This window comes from Panthera leo, chromosome D3 (assembly GCF_018350215.1).
Source record: "Panthera leo isolate Ple1 chromosome D3, P.leo_Ple1_pat1.1, whole genome shotgun sequence".
NCBI classification, from domain to species: domain Eukaryota; kingdom Metazoa; phylum Chordata; class Mammalia; order Carnivora; family Felidae; genus Panthera; species Panthera leo.
The window spans coordinates 83,307,789-83,323,614 of NC_056690.1; positions in this window are offsets into that span (position 1 = coordinate 83,307,789).

Genomic DNA, 15,826 nt, shown 5'->3' on the forward strand with positions numbered 1-15,826 from the left:
ATACTTGTATCACACAAACTAGATTTTAAAATAAAAACTAACAAGAGATGAAGCAAGGCATTATATCATAATTAAGGGGTCTATCCACCAAGAAGATTTAACAATTGTAAATATTTATGCCCCCAATATGAAGATCAAATATATGTCAATTAATCAAAAACATAAAGAAACTCCTTGATAGTACCATAATAGAAGGGGATTTCAACACCCCACGTACAGCAATGGACAGATCATGTAAGCAGAAAATCAACAAGGAAACAATGGCTTTGAATGACACACCAGACCGGATGGACTTAACAGATACATCCAGAACATTTCATCCTAAAGCAGAATACACATTCTTTTGGGGTACAGGGGACATTCTCCAGAATAGATCACATACTGGGTGACAAATCATCCCTCAACAAGAACAAAAAGACTGAGATCATACCTTGCATATTTTCAGATCACAATGCTATGAAACGTGAAATCAACCAAAAGAAAAATTTGGAAAGACCATGAATACTTGGAAATTAAAGAACATCCTATGAAAAAAATGAATGGCTTAACCAAGAAATTAAGGAGAAAATTAAAAAGTACATAGAAGCGAATGAAAATGAAAACATGACAGACCAAAACCTTTGGGATGAAGCAAAGGTGGTCATAAGAGGGAAGTATATAGCAATCCAGGCCTTCTTAAAGAAGGAAGCAAGGTCTCAAATACAGAACCTAACTTTACACCAAAAAGAGCTAGAAAAAGGACAGCAAATAAAGCCCAAACCAGAAGAAGAAAAATAATAAAGGATTAGAACAGAAATCAATGATATATTAAAAAAATACATAAAGTAGGACAGAGCAATAAAACTAGGAGCTGGTTCCTTGAAAGAATTAACAAAATTGATAACTCCTAGAAAGACTGATCAAAAAGAAAAAGGACCCAAATGAATAAAATCATGAACAAAATTGGAGAGATCACAACCAACACTATGGATATACACACCATAATAGAATGTTATTAGCAATTATATGGCAACAAATTGGGCAATCTGGAAGAAATCAAAATTCCTAGAAACATATAAACTATCAAAACTAAAACAGGAAGAAATAGAAAATTTGAACACACTCATAACCAGTAAAGAAACTGCAACAGTAACCAAAAATCTCTTGATGAACACGAGTCCAGGCCGGCTGACTTTCCAGATGAATTCTACCAAACATTTAAAGAGTTAACATCTATTTCCTTGAGGCTGTTCCACAAAATAGAAATGGAAATAAAACTTCCAGACTCATTCTACAAGGTCAACATTACCTTGATTCCAAAACCTGACAAAGACCCCACTAAAAAGGAAAACTACAGATCAATTTCCCTGATGAACACAGTTGCAAAAATTCTCAACAAGATACTAGCAAACTGGATCTAACAATACTTTAAAAGAATTATTCACCACAATCAAGTGGGATTTATTCCTGGGATACAGGCCTGGTTCAATATCTGCAAATTAATCAATGTGATACATCACAATAAGAACCACGTGAGCCTCTCAATAAATGCAGAGAAAGCTTTTTGACCAAATACGGCATCCTTTCTTAATAAAAACCTTCAAAAAAGTAGGGAACATACCTCAAGACCATAAAGGCCATATATGAAAGACCCACAGCTAATATCATCCTCGATGTGGAAAAACTGAAAGCTTACTCCTGAAATCAGAACATGACAGGGATGTCCACTCTCACCACTGTCATTCAACGTAGTGTTGAAAGTCCTAACCTCAGCAACCAGACAACAAAAAGAAATAAAAGGCATCCAAATTGGCAAGGATAAAGTCAAACTTTTACTCTTCGCAGATGACAGGATACTCTAGGTGGAAAACCCAAAATATTCCACCAAAAAACTACTAAAACTGATCTATAAATTCAGCAAAGTCACAGGATATAAAATCAGTGTACAGAAATTGGTTGCATTTCTATACACCAATGATGAAGCAGCAGAAAGAGAAACCAAGGAATCAATCTCATTTCCAGTTGCACCAAAAAAAACCTAAGATACTAGGAATAAACCTAACCAAAGATGTAAAAGATCTATATGCTGAAAACCATAGAAAGCTTATGAAATACACTGAAGAAGACACCAAGAAATATTCCATGCTCATGGATTAGAAGAAAAAATATTGTTAAAATGTCAATACTACCCAAAGCAATCTACATAGTGATTTCAATCCCTATAGAAATAACATCATCATTCTTTACAGAGCTAGAACAATCCTAAAATCTGTATGGGACCACAAAAGACCTCCAAAAGGCAAAGCAATCCGGAAAAAGAAAACCAAAGCAAGAGGCATCACAATTCCTGACTTCAAGCTGTATTACAAAGTTGTGATCGGGGCGCCTGGGTGGCTCAGTCGGCTAAGCATCCGACTTCGGCTCAGGTCATGATCTCGCAGTTTGTGGGTTCGAGCCCCGCGTCGGGCTCTGTGCTGACAGCTCAGAGCCTGGAGCCTGTTTCAGATTCTGTGTCTCCCTCTCTCTCTGACCCTCCCCCAATCATGCTCTATCTCTCTCTGTCTCAAAAATAAATAAACGTTAAAAAAAATTAAAAAAAAATAAATAAAAAGTTGTGATCATCTGGAGGGTATGGTACTGGCACAAAAACAGACACATAGATCACTGGAACAGAATAGAGAACCCAGAAACGGACCAACAAATGTATGGCCAACTAATCTTTGACGAAGCAGAAAAGAATATCCAATGGAAAAAAGACAGTCTCTTCAACAAACGGTGCTGGGAACACTGGACACTGGCATGCAGAAGAATAAAACTGGACCACATTCTTACACCAGGCACACAAATTAAAAATAGATCAAAGACCTAAATGTGAGGCAGGAAACCATCAAAATTGTATAGGAGAATATAGGCAGCGACCTCTTCGACCTCAGTCGTGGCAGCTTCTTACTAGACATGTCCTTGGAGGCAAGGGAAATAAAAGCAAAAGTGAACTATTGGGACCTGATCAAGATAAAAAGCTTTTGCACCGCAAAGGAAACAATCAACACAAAACTAAAAGACAACTGGTAGAAGATATTTGCAAATACCATACCAGATAAAGGGTTAGTATCTAAAATCTATAAAGAACTTACCAAACTCAGCACCCAAAAAAACCCAAATAATTCAGTGAAGAAATGGGCCGAAGACATGAACAGACACTTTCCCAAAGACCACATCTGGATGTGTAACAGACACATGAAAAGACGCTCAACATCACTTATCATCAGGGAAATACAATCAAAACCACAATGAGATACCACCTCAACACCTGTCAGAATGGATAAAATTAACAACTCAGGAAAAAAAAATAGATGTTTTAGAGGATGTGGGGAAAGGGGAACCCTTTTGCACTGCTGTTGGGAATGCAGACTGGTGTAGCCACTGTGGAAAACAGTACAGAGTTTCCTCAGAAAATTAAAGATAGAACTGCCCTACAACCCAGCAATTGCACTACTAGATATTTATCCAAAGGATACAAAAATACTAATTCGAAAGGGCACATTCACCTCAATGCTATAGCATCCTCATCCACAATAGCCATATTATGGAAAGAGCCCAAATGTCCATCAACTGATGAATGATAAAGAAGATGTGATATGTGTGTATATATGTGTGTGTATATATAATATATACATAATATATGTAACAGAATATTACTCAGTGATCAAAAAGAATGAAATCTTGTCATTCGCAGCAATGTGGATAGAACTAGAGTGTATTATCCTAAATGAAGTGATCAGAAAATGACAGATATCTTATGATTTCACTCATATGTGGAATTTAAGAAATGTAACAGATGAACATAGGGGAAGGGAAGGAAAAATAAAATCAAAACAGAGAGGGAGGTAAACCATAAGAGATTCTTAAAATACGGAGAACAGACAGAGGGTTGCTAGAGGGGTGTTAAGTAGGGGGGGTGGGCTAAATGGATGATGGGCATTAAGGAGGGCACTTTTGGGATGAGCACTGGGTGTCATAAGTAATTGATGAATCACTCCTGAAACCAATGTTATACTGTATTTATCTAATTTAAATAAATAAAAATTTTTAAATGGTTGGAAATAACCTAAATAAAAGAGAAATAAACCAATAATTTATTATATTCCTATGTTATATATTACAGGGTTTAAAAATTTTTCAAATAATATTAATGGCATTAGAAAGTAACACTTCCATAAGTGAAACATGTTATATAGAAAACATTATTAAAGTATTAAGTATATCAAAAGTGGGTTTCTAGAAAAAAACTCAAAAATGTATAAACCTATCCACATAATTTATGTTCAATACATGTGTTCTATGACGAATGGATTCTATATTCATAATTTCAGTATCTTTATAAAGGAAGCTCAAAGTTAAAATGCAACAGCAAGTCCAAAACTCAGCAGCCAGTCGTTAGAGAGTATACAAATTTCACTGTCAAAATAGAGTACTGAGGTTAAATCAGGTACAGAATTAGTAAAAAGGCTCGTCACGAAAATAAAAGTTGAGACATAACCATCTATCAAATTCAAGGAATTAGAATAGCCATAACCCACCAAATGCATGTGAATATCCTCAGGAAATGGTGATTTCAAACAGAAAGCTTATATTTGTTTTTGCCAAATAATCTGGCAGTGCAAAAATCTGCGTCAAATTAAAGAACACTAGGCCAGTGTATGTGGAGTATGCTTCGTTTATGAAAAGAAGTTTTCGAGTAGGTTATAGTTTTAAAATGTACAGGTTGCTGTCAGGTTGACTAAAATAAATTCATGCATAGTATGTTTTCTTACCTCTCTACCGAAATACATGCATATACTAAAAAGGTAATTTAAATACATATAATTATAAAAACTTACCTTAAAATATTTTAGTGTTTCTGATGTATTTCTTTACAGCCTCTTGTTGTTTTGTCAGTTTTAAATTAATTTTACTTATCCGGCAACTAGAAGTTTGTATTCGGTTTCTTTTCAAACTTACTGTTATAGTATTTATTTTCAACCTATATGCTATTTTGTAGCCTAAGTAACTACCAAATAGAATGATCCATCCTTCCAAATGAATTATTCTATAATTGTTATTCTATATACCATGATTTCATACTGTAAATTAAACAGACCCACACACTTCTTTGCAGACATAAACGTATCTTCACACTTCCTATTTAAGCACACACACACACACACACACACACACACACACACACATTTATATACACTAGAATTCTATCAAATTATCTGATTAAATACATTTTTCAAACATTTGATCTATTTGGCAGTATGTTTTCTGGAAACTTCGTAAAATTTTACAAAGGTAGCATTAGTATTTGAATAGTAGTTGAACTCCATTTATATATATATATGTATGTGTATATATATACAATATATTATATATATTACTCTTAATAGAATTGCTGAAAGCAATGTTCAAGTATATATTATTTCATTTAAAGTGAAAAGGTTTTGTGTATAATTCATTTACTTAACCAAATATCTATGCTAATCAGATAGGCACAAGGTCTACAATCTTGATCACAGTTTTTGTTCTCATGGAACTTATCTAAAAATAATAGCCATAATGGTACCACCTGACAGCTATCAAACTATTAAATGGAATAGGCAGTAATTTAACCCCTTCACCTATAGTAATCAATTTCCCTCCGTTGTAATTCTCAGACATATAATGTTTAATTCCCACTTTTCTGATGAAGGCTGTGTCACAGGTAGATTAAATATCTTGCCCCAGATTACACTGCATGTATATAGGAAAATGGAATTTAAACACTAATCGAGAAAAAAGGCATTTAACAAGACAAGAATACCTTTATAAGCACGTATGAAGTCAACTGTGTAGGAATTACCAGAATGCTACGGCACATACTATCATAGGGAAATCTGTGTGGTGAGAATTTCCATGTAAGTGACACGTAATCTGAGACCCGGCACATAAGAGCCATTGTTACCAAGAGTGGAGGGAAGGCACGAGATCAAGAAATGGCCTGGGTATACCAAGACCCTTGCCACGCTTTTCGCTTGTGTAACATTTTTCAAATGGTTTTCCCATTGAAATATACTTTAAAAATACTTTTTATTTTTTACACTTAGCTTGGTAAATCATTTTGTGGCATCACTACAGAATTAAAGGCAGAAGTACAGAGAAACAATTATCGGCACAAAAATCAGCAAAGTGTCTTAATTTTCCACAACTTCTGATGACTTTTTTTTGAAAATTTCAGACTATTCCCATTAATTTACTTGATAATTAAAAACATTTTACATTTTTTCTGGGCATTTTCCACTTCTGGCCCTCTGTTTCTGTGTAGAAATTCTAATTTCCATCTGGTACCTTTTTCCTTTTGTCTATGAAAAAAAAAAAACTTAAAATATTTGTGATAGTTACATTCAAAGTTCAAGTGAAATGAATACTCTCAGCATATGCTTGGTGTGATAAAGTATTTTACCTATATTTTTAGCAGATATATTTAAAAATTATAGAAATCTGTATTTACAGAGTTAAATTTAAATTTTTTTTTTTCAACGTTTTTTATTTTATTTTTGGGACAGAGAGAGACAGAGCATGAACGGGGGAGGGGCAGAGAGAGAGGGAGACACAGAATCAGAAACAGGCTCCAGGCTCCGAGCCATCAGCCCAGAGCCTGACGCGGGGCTCGAACTCACGGACCGTGAGATCGTGACCTGGCTGAAGTCGGACGCTTAACCGACTGCGCCACCCAGGCGCCCCTACAGAGTTAAATTTAAAGATGTTCCTCCATTGATCCTTGATAGTGTGGTTCCTAGCAAAAACTCTTACCATCACTTTTCAGTATTCCTTGGTATGAAAGGTCTCTTTTTTCACCAGCTTCAACAATTTAAATTTTCATTTTCAGAAGTTTGACTATGTTGCATCATTTAAAAAAAATAAGTCTTTCATAGTTTCTAGTAAACTCTGGGGAACTTAGGACAAAGATTTCTGAGGTAAAATACAAAGCATGAATGGGAACAGGAACAATGAAAAATTGATATATTATTTAAAAAATTATAAACTCTGGCCCCTGTAAAGACACTGTTAAGACAAAGCTAGAAGACCAAAAAAAGACAAAAACTGAGTGAAGATATTCACAACACGTATCTGTCAAAGTTATACTCTGATTTAAAAAAAAAAAAAAAAGCAGAGAAACTTCCCCAAGGGTTATGCGATTGATGGATAGCACATGAAAAGTTTTTCAGCATCATTGATTAGGGAAGCACAAAATAAAGCTACAATATGGCACCCTGCACACCCACTAAAATGATTAAAGGAGATGGACAAGAAAGGATGTAGACAAATAATCACTTATTTCAGTCCTCGATATAACATTTCATACTCATTTTATCAAACGCCATAGCTGTTTCTTAAACGTTCAACATACGCATAGCCAGGACTCAGCAATTCCACTCTGGGGTATTTACCAAGGAGAAATGGAAACATCCCTCCACATAAACTTCGAATTTTATGTCATCTTTATTCTTAGTAGCCCCAAACTAGAAACAATCTGGGCATCTCTCAAAAATCAAATACTCGAAACGTGGTCAACAAGCTACTGGCATATACAACGGAGAATCTGTACTGATCTATGCAAACCAAGTGGAAGGAGAATATAGGCAGTGTGACTCCTACCTAGCTGTAGAAAAGACAACTCTAATGTATAGTAATGAAAATATATCCCTTTGTGCTGTGGCTAAAAATCGTATGGAATGGACCCAGAACAGAAAAAAGGAAGTTTGTGTTGATAAAGCTGGTGCATATCTTGAATATCATTGTGGATGCATGGGTGTATAGATTTGTCAAAATTGATTAAGCGATGCAATTAAAACGTGTATAGTTTATTTAAGCTATTTAAACAAATTTTAGAAGACTGTACAAATCTTTGTATTACCCATGTTGTTGACTAGGAGTCCAACAACTAATGGGTTTTGTTATTACTATAGAAAACGTTGATCCAATGTTGATCTTTTAACCACTTCCTACTTCTAATGTGTTACCTCCTCCTTCAGTCTGACAACTTCACTGCCTCCAAAATTAATGGATGCTTTCCCGGAGTTTCATTCTTAAGAATCTCTACATTTCTGTTTATTTTAATATTCACTGAGGATAGAGTAAATATACAAAAGGTCAAAGGAAAATATTAAGAAGGTGGGGTTTAAAAAAAGTTGGAGAAAAGGAAGAAATAAGTTATTGAAGTTTTTCACAAAAGGTATACAAATAAACCGAGAAGTTCTTGATCTAGTTAAGATGTAAAGAGGCATAAAGGTTACAAAGAACAACCTGACGATAGAGATATTCTAAAGTAGTGATAATTAAGTGGATTAAAAAAATTAATGGCTCCTTTGAGAAAATTCTGGGATTTACCATAGGACATACACACACACGCACACACACACATGCACACACGCAAAAACAGTAAGACCCTGGGCATTCATGTGTGTAAGCTTCTTATTGAAATTCTCCTATGTTTTTAAAGGTTTTTTTTTTTAAATGTTAATTTTTGAGAGAAAGAGAGAGAGAATGAGTGGGGGAGGGTAGAGCGAGAGGGAGACACAGAATCCGAAGCAGGCTCCAGGCTCTGAGCTGTCAGGACAGTGCCTGGCATGGGGCTTGAACTCACGACCTGTGAGATCATGACCTGAGCTGAAGTAAGACACTCAACCAACTGAGCCACTCAGGTTCCCCTACATGTTCTAATCTGACCTGCCACCGGCCACTTGAACCACTTTTCCAATTGCTTACTTAGCCTGGGACTCAGTTATCCAATCCATATTGTGAAGGGGAGAGGGGTTTTCTTTGAGTCAGCTTCAGAATTTCCAGAGAAGGGTTATGTCAAGAGGAAAATATATAAATCTGAGAATACTAAATCAAAATTTCTACAAATCTTACCTTTCTTTCCCTACAATAAACTTAGTTGTAGTAGGACGTTAAATACAACCCAACTTTGCTCAGGCAGATACTTTTTCACTGTTAACAGATACTTATTCAGCAAAACAAAATAAGATTTACAATCAAAATTCATGGAGCCAGTTTTAATAGAGATTTATTCTTTCATACATCCTCGTTTTGCTTGTTTACGTATAGTATTACACAGATTATTGGTGATCAGTTTTTCTGCAGAGACTTTAATGTATTCTGATTGTTCACCAATGTATTAATAACTGCTCAAATATTTTTAAGCTACCCAACGAATAAAGAAAGTGGCTACAAATTTAGGACCTGGAAGAATTCCAGTACTTTCTAAATTTTGGATATTTTGCGACCAGCTACCCACTAGGATGAGGTCTTAAAATGCAGCTTCTCCAGACTAACATTGCAATAGGCTTAATCTGGAGAATTCAAAATGCCAAATAGGTCAGCATTCAGTTCAAATTTGGGACCACGAATGGACATGCAGAAGTTTATCCCTTGATAGTGGAAATCAATCTCCATTATGGGCTTAGTTACTGGAATAGGGGGGTATATTTAGCATAGTCATATGGAGGTTATGTTCTTAGCCTTAATATCTTTAACCTTGTGATTTTGCAATACGTTTTTAATCATTTGATCGTCACAATCTTATCTTCTTTTTTGGCATTCCTTCCTAGCTGTAAGCTTGAACACAAGGATTCTTTCTTTAATACTAAGGATAGACAGATCAAAAATCACCTCTTCACAAGTCAAACAGTTGTCTTGTCTCTAGCCACATTCTTACACAAATATTGAACAGCGACAGCAGTTGGTGCATTCATAAATCTCAGGACATCTCAGTCAGCAGTGATTCCAGCATCTCCTCTGACTTGATTCTGGGAGTCACTAAAATAAAGTGGTAGGTGTCAATCTAGTTAATTGTTCATCCCACATTAGGTGGCTGCAATCATTCTCATAATCTCAGAAGATACTCCACAGAATAGAAGTGCTCTTTCTCCTTGATCTTCGCCTGGATCTTTGGCCTCTCTGAATTACTTATTACCAAGAGAGTCTTTGTATCTGCCTGGGCTACTGCATTATCCAATGTGTATCTAGTCAAATGTTTGCATCAGAATACCTATCGATGGGATTCACTGCAGTAGTAATCTTTGAGGTAAACAATCAGTGGGGTCCATGGCACAGGTAAATGCAAGGTAGTTTGGGTGCTATGCTGTTTCCAAGATCACTGATCTCAACCCCCCCGCCATGGAATGTATTCACAAACACACAGTGTCAAGATTAACGCCAACTCTAGTCTTCTTTGACATAGTTATGAGGGAAATTTAGTACAACATATGGGAGAAAATAGTAGATACCAGGCTGACAATGAATAAGAATATAAATTAAATTTTAGAAGCTTAAATTATGAAAATATTCTCTAGTTGTATTGCTTAGATATTATTTAATCCAACATTCTTATTTTAAACATAATTGACACCTTTAATCATAAAATTGAGCTTGTAAAGGCCAAGCCCGCCAGTTACTGGCAGAGCTGCAACTGATGTCTTAGTTTCAATCTAAGTTTATAATTATCAACCAATCACCACTTTGGGACACTCTGAGAAAAAATATTACTTTACTTCCAACATAAAAAAAATATTTTGTGTGTCAAATTGTAAGACTGATGCTGAAAAGTACAACATTACGAACACATTTTTAAAATAGTTTCTAGAGGGGCAACTGGGTGGCTCAGTCAGTTAAGCATCCAACTCTTGATTTCGGCACAGGTGATGATCTCACAGTTTAAGAGTTCGAGCCCCGTGTCAGGCTCTGTGCCGACAGAGCCTGCTTTGGATTCTCGGTCTCCCCCCACCCACCCCTCTCTGCACATTTCTCCTCAAAAATAAACATTAAAAATTATTATATACTATATTTATATATGTGTATAAACAGTTTCTGGAGAGTTCTCCACAATTTGAAATACTTGTGATATTCTATGGATAAGTTTCATGAAACAGAGAATTTGAAGACCTCATTGTAACACATACTTTAACCAAAGTATTAGGACAATTTAAAAATACTAAGTTCCTTTTCAGTAGAGCGAAAAATCAAACTCCTTGCCTATCACAATTTATTCAAATGAATGAATCACTGCCACAACAAATTTACCCATCTTTTTTTTGCCATGTAATCGACACTTGAAAACATGGGGCATAATGTCTTTATCTCATTTATCTTCTGTAAAAGGAATGAGTTTTACTTTTGAGAACCTCCTAGACAATAACTCATCCAATATTAATACATTACTTAAGTTGATAAACAGTTCCATGATGATAGAGTTTGTGTTTTGCTCACTATTTTTATCTGTGATGTCTAGAACTATATGCTTAATAAATGAGGACTTAATTTACTCAATAGACACTAAATAAATATTTCCTGAATATGTTCCAACTCCAGCCAGAAGAGGACCACCAAGCCTAACAGAACTCATTCTTTACCTCAAGCTATTTCCAGTAGCCTCAGCCTCAAAAGGACAATAGAAATGTAGACAAGCAGAAATCACTAGGCAATATTGCCTCTCAACTATGCTTTGGAAGTTGAACTTCATAGATTATGAGCTAGATGAGGACAGACAGGATTTCTATTTTGACTTTGTTGCTCTTATTTCTAGCACTGGACTTTATTAGGTAGTAAAATAAAATTTATTTAATGAACATCAGATCTGATGAATTGTATTATGTAAAGAAAAGTGGTTTTAGGTAGATGTAGGACAGTAAAAGGTATACTGGCTTCCAAATTTTGTTGTAACAAATTGCCACCAATAGCTAAAGCGACTGTTGCTAACAAGGTTCAAATAGCTGGTCTCTTTTTTGGAGTATTTAAGAGGGATTCGTGGGGTGCCTAGGAGGCTCAGTTGGTTAAGTGTCCGACTTCGACTCAGGTCATGATCTCACCATTTGTGAGTTTGAGCCCCACGTTGGGCTCTGTGCTGACAGATTAGAGCCTGGAGCCTGTTTTGGATTCTGTGTCTCCCGCTCTCTCTAACCCTCCCCCACTCACTCTCTCTCTCTCTCTCTCTCTCTCTCTCTCTCTCTCTCAAAACCAAACATTAAAAAAAAATTACAAGGGACTCAGATTTGGGTGGGAGGGATAGACCAGAAGATCTATATAAAACCATGCATCCAAGTGATTTCTGTTACCTATTACAAGATTATTGATAGATATCAAGTTGTTTGGTGAAAAGTGTCCCTTTGTGGAATTGATTTAAATGGTCACTCTACTGTGATCTATTCTTTATGATCTAATTACTTGTGAAAATACGCCATTTGGAACAATGAACATAGTAATATACTGCCTTTTAGGCCACATGCTAACACCAAGAGTCCCCATCCTAATGACCTAACTTTCAGTATGTACAGAAAGTAGGAATCCCCCCAATTAAACACACACACACACACACACACACACACACACACACACACACACACACTTACATTCAATGTGATCTAATGGAATAATATTTCCATGGCATATTACATGCAAAATCTTGTTTTATGCATTGTAGGAGAATCTAGAAATGAGAACACAGCGGTTCTTATCCCAGTGGATTAATTTTATAAACTGCATGCATACCCATTTAAAACCATCACCCCTTTCGTTCTTCTGACTAGTCAATGCAAACTAAAAGCAACGTGCACTCTCAGGGGTGCTGTAGGTAGTGCCTAGTTTGAGGTGAGGCTAATATTTTTCTCATTCTTAGAAAAACAATCCATGATTCATGTTAAACAAATTTAGATCAAAAACAGTTATTTACTCTTCTGTTAAAATATCTAATCATACTAATTTCATCAGATTTCTGAAAGGTGTTTTCTGCAACCAATCAACGGGAAAATAGATTCAATTACAAAATTAGAGTTATATTGTATTTTACACACGAGGTTTATCATAACAGATTAATGCCTGCTATGAAGTATTAAAACCTTCAGGGTTCTAACAATCGCATCAATAACTCATTGTGAAGCATTTGTCCAGTACATGAGTAATAAAAGGTTAAATCTCAAGTATTTAAAATATGTCTAACGTTAAGCAATTTTTTAAGTTTCCTAGATTTAAATCAAGGAGTACAAACCACGTTGATCTTCAGTTACTAAAATACTGTATTTTTTGTAACTTCTGCATAGAAAATATAACCTTGCTTCAAAGGAAAAGAGTGAAGAATAACATTTGAAATAAAATTCCCATTTAAAACATCAAAACAGATAATCGGTTCTTCCTCATGCTGCTGCTGTGTCTCTGGAGGCCGCAGGCTTAAATGACACTGATTATACCTGTTACTCTAATGCATTATTCATGAAATTGGTGATAGAGCATCTTCAAACAGCCTGTCATTTTCCATTACATTCCATCAGAGAACCATATGCCGCTCTCCCAGTGTATTGATACTGAGGCATACTTAACATACTCAAGCATATGGACACATTACAGACTTTCTGATGAGCTTCTGGAAATACTTATGCAATGCTTTCAATGGCCCTTATGATAGTGCAGTGCTTTGACTAACACGCTCAACAAAGGAGGCTCTAGGTAGCTTCCAGGTATTAGACCTAAAGTAGAACACTAAAGCTTCCTGACTTTTTTCCTTACCTATCAAATGGGGTTAACAAGGTGGTTGTGAATACGAAATATACTACAAGCATGTGAACCCTATCAGTGTCTGTCAGGACAATGATGTTCAGTCAGTGCTTATTGTATTAGCTAGGTTTCTACTGTTTCGACAGGTAATAGAAGCATAAAGGAATTTTCCAAGGGGTAAAATACACTTTGGAAGTTTAATGAATGAAAGCTGTGCATATTTATTTTGGAGCAGCCAACACTGTACAAAATACACTCTTCCACGATTTAGAACGTCAGCCGCTAGACCTCTCAGTGAATATAGAAGGAATTCTTGTGGCTAGGAGGTTAGCATTTTTTAGTATCTATCTCCATTTAGCTCCACTGGAGACTTTTTTCTGGTTTGTCGATGCCATATGCCTTTGGATGATAATATTTATTGCCATGTCTATATTACTCTGAAATGCAATGCTACATGCTTTATCAGTTGGAAACAGTCAGATTTAGGTTTTGATTATGAAAATAGGAAGCTTCTTCTCACCCCTCTTTTGATGATCAGTTGACAACGGTTGCAAAGAATTCATATGCTGCTCTCTGCCTAAGCACATTAAAGATTTGCTGGTTTTAAGATTAAGAAAATAACCAATGCCTCTAGACCCGCAATATCTTTCACAACTTACTAAAGTTATCTCAACTTTGCATTTCGGTATTATTCTCATTGCTTTTGTAGGCAGAAATGCATAATCTCACCAAATGGAAAACAAAGGCTAAAAATAGACAAATTCCTTTAGAGTGACAATGTGGGAAGACAGTTTGTCCCCTAATAATCTGGAGCTCAAGAGGTGGGTTTACATGGAGTTAATTCCAGAAGATAAGTATTTGAAGTTGGTGAGTGTGGATTTTGAGGCTAAGCCCAGCTTGGCTTCTACTGAGAAAGTGCTTGAGATAAAGAAATTTGACAATTAGAAAGGCAATCAATTTGCATATAAGGGTTGTAGCACTCGTTAACTGAAATCTATTAGTACGAACCACTGATGTTTACCAGAACAGAGATTTATGGCTGAGACTGCTATAGAGAGCAACGGATTTTCCACTTTTTTAAAAATACATTTGACCTCAGATAATGTTTATATAGTAAACTGCTTTTCTTTTCATGAGAATTTGAAAACTATTATATCTGAGTCACATCAAGTGACAGAAAATATTGTGTATTTGATCCAAGGTAAGAATGACAACAGAGGCCAGAATAAGTGAATGTATATGCAGGACAGATTATACGTACCGTGCATAGGTTATATATACACAAGCAAGAATGATGGACAAACTTAATATCTGAGATGGTCAACAATTGATCTGTGAGTTTACTGAAATGGTTTTGCAGTCAAGTCCGTGTAGAAGCTGGAGGTTATTTTTTAGAATTGATATAGTAATCAGTGTTAACTTTTCTTCAATTTGTGGACTTGGAGTTCTTATTCACTGAATTCATGAATATTGTAACAAATGACATTTGCTAGATTATTTTATAGTTTACTTGATTGTTGCTTTGAAACACGATTAACGTATTTTCAAATTAACCCCACACAATAAATTCTCAAAATCAAAACCAATTTTAAGTATTTTTGACAAAGCTTATACTGCACAGATGATAGGTAATTGGAACGCTTAACTTCCTTTCGTTTAAGTTTAGTGTTTACTTCATCTGATCTTTGCATTAGGTCTCTATCTTTTATAGGGTCTCTCATTTGGTCTGTTTCATGTAAGGTACCAGTCTGTTTCTGACAGGTGTGAAAAGAGCGAGATATGTACCTGGGATTCATATCTTAGTAGCTTTCCTTCTGCTTAGGAGGTCTCCTGTTCATTCCAGTGGTTACCTACCAGCATTTTCCTGCCTTTATGCTGCTGTACCCTCCCCCTGCCGGAACACATTCACAGTTATAAGCTGAAAGCAAACACCAAAGCTGCCTACATCACAGCCTCAGTGTATCTTTTCAGGACGCTAGTTTTGTGCTCGAAACTCTCATGTGCTTTTCTCTGCAATTATTGAAGTTTCATGGTTTTTTTTCCCCTGTACTCTGTTAGCGTGGTGATCTCTCTCCAGTCATTTTTGAATGTTAAGCTATTCTTGGGATAAGCCTACCTGGTCAAGACCTTATTCTTAGTATGTATTGTTACATTTCCTTCGATAATATTTTAAGGATTTTTAGATGTTCCTGAGGAGTTGTCCCAATAGCTCTCTGCCAGGACTTTACAAGTGGAAATTTCTTTTGCAATTTTTCTTTAACAAAAGGAGAATCTTCTATTT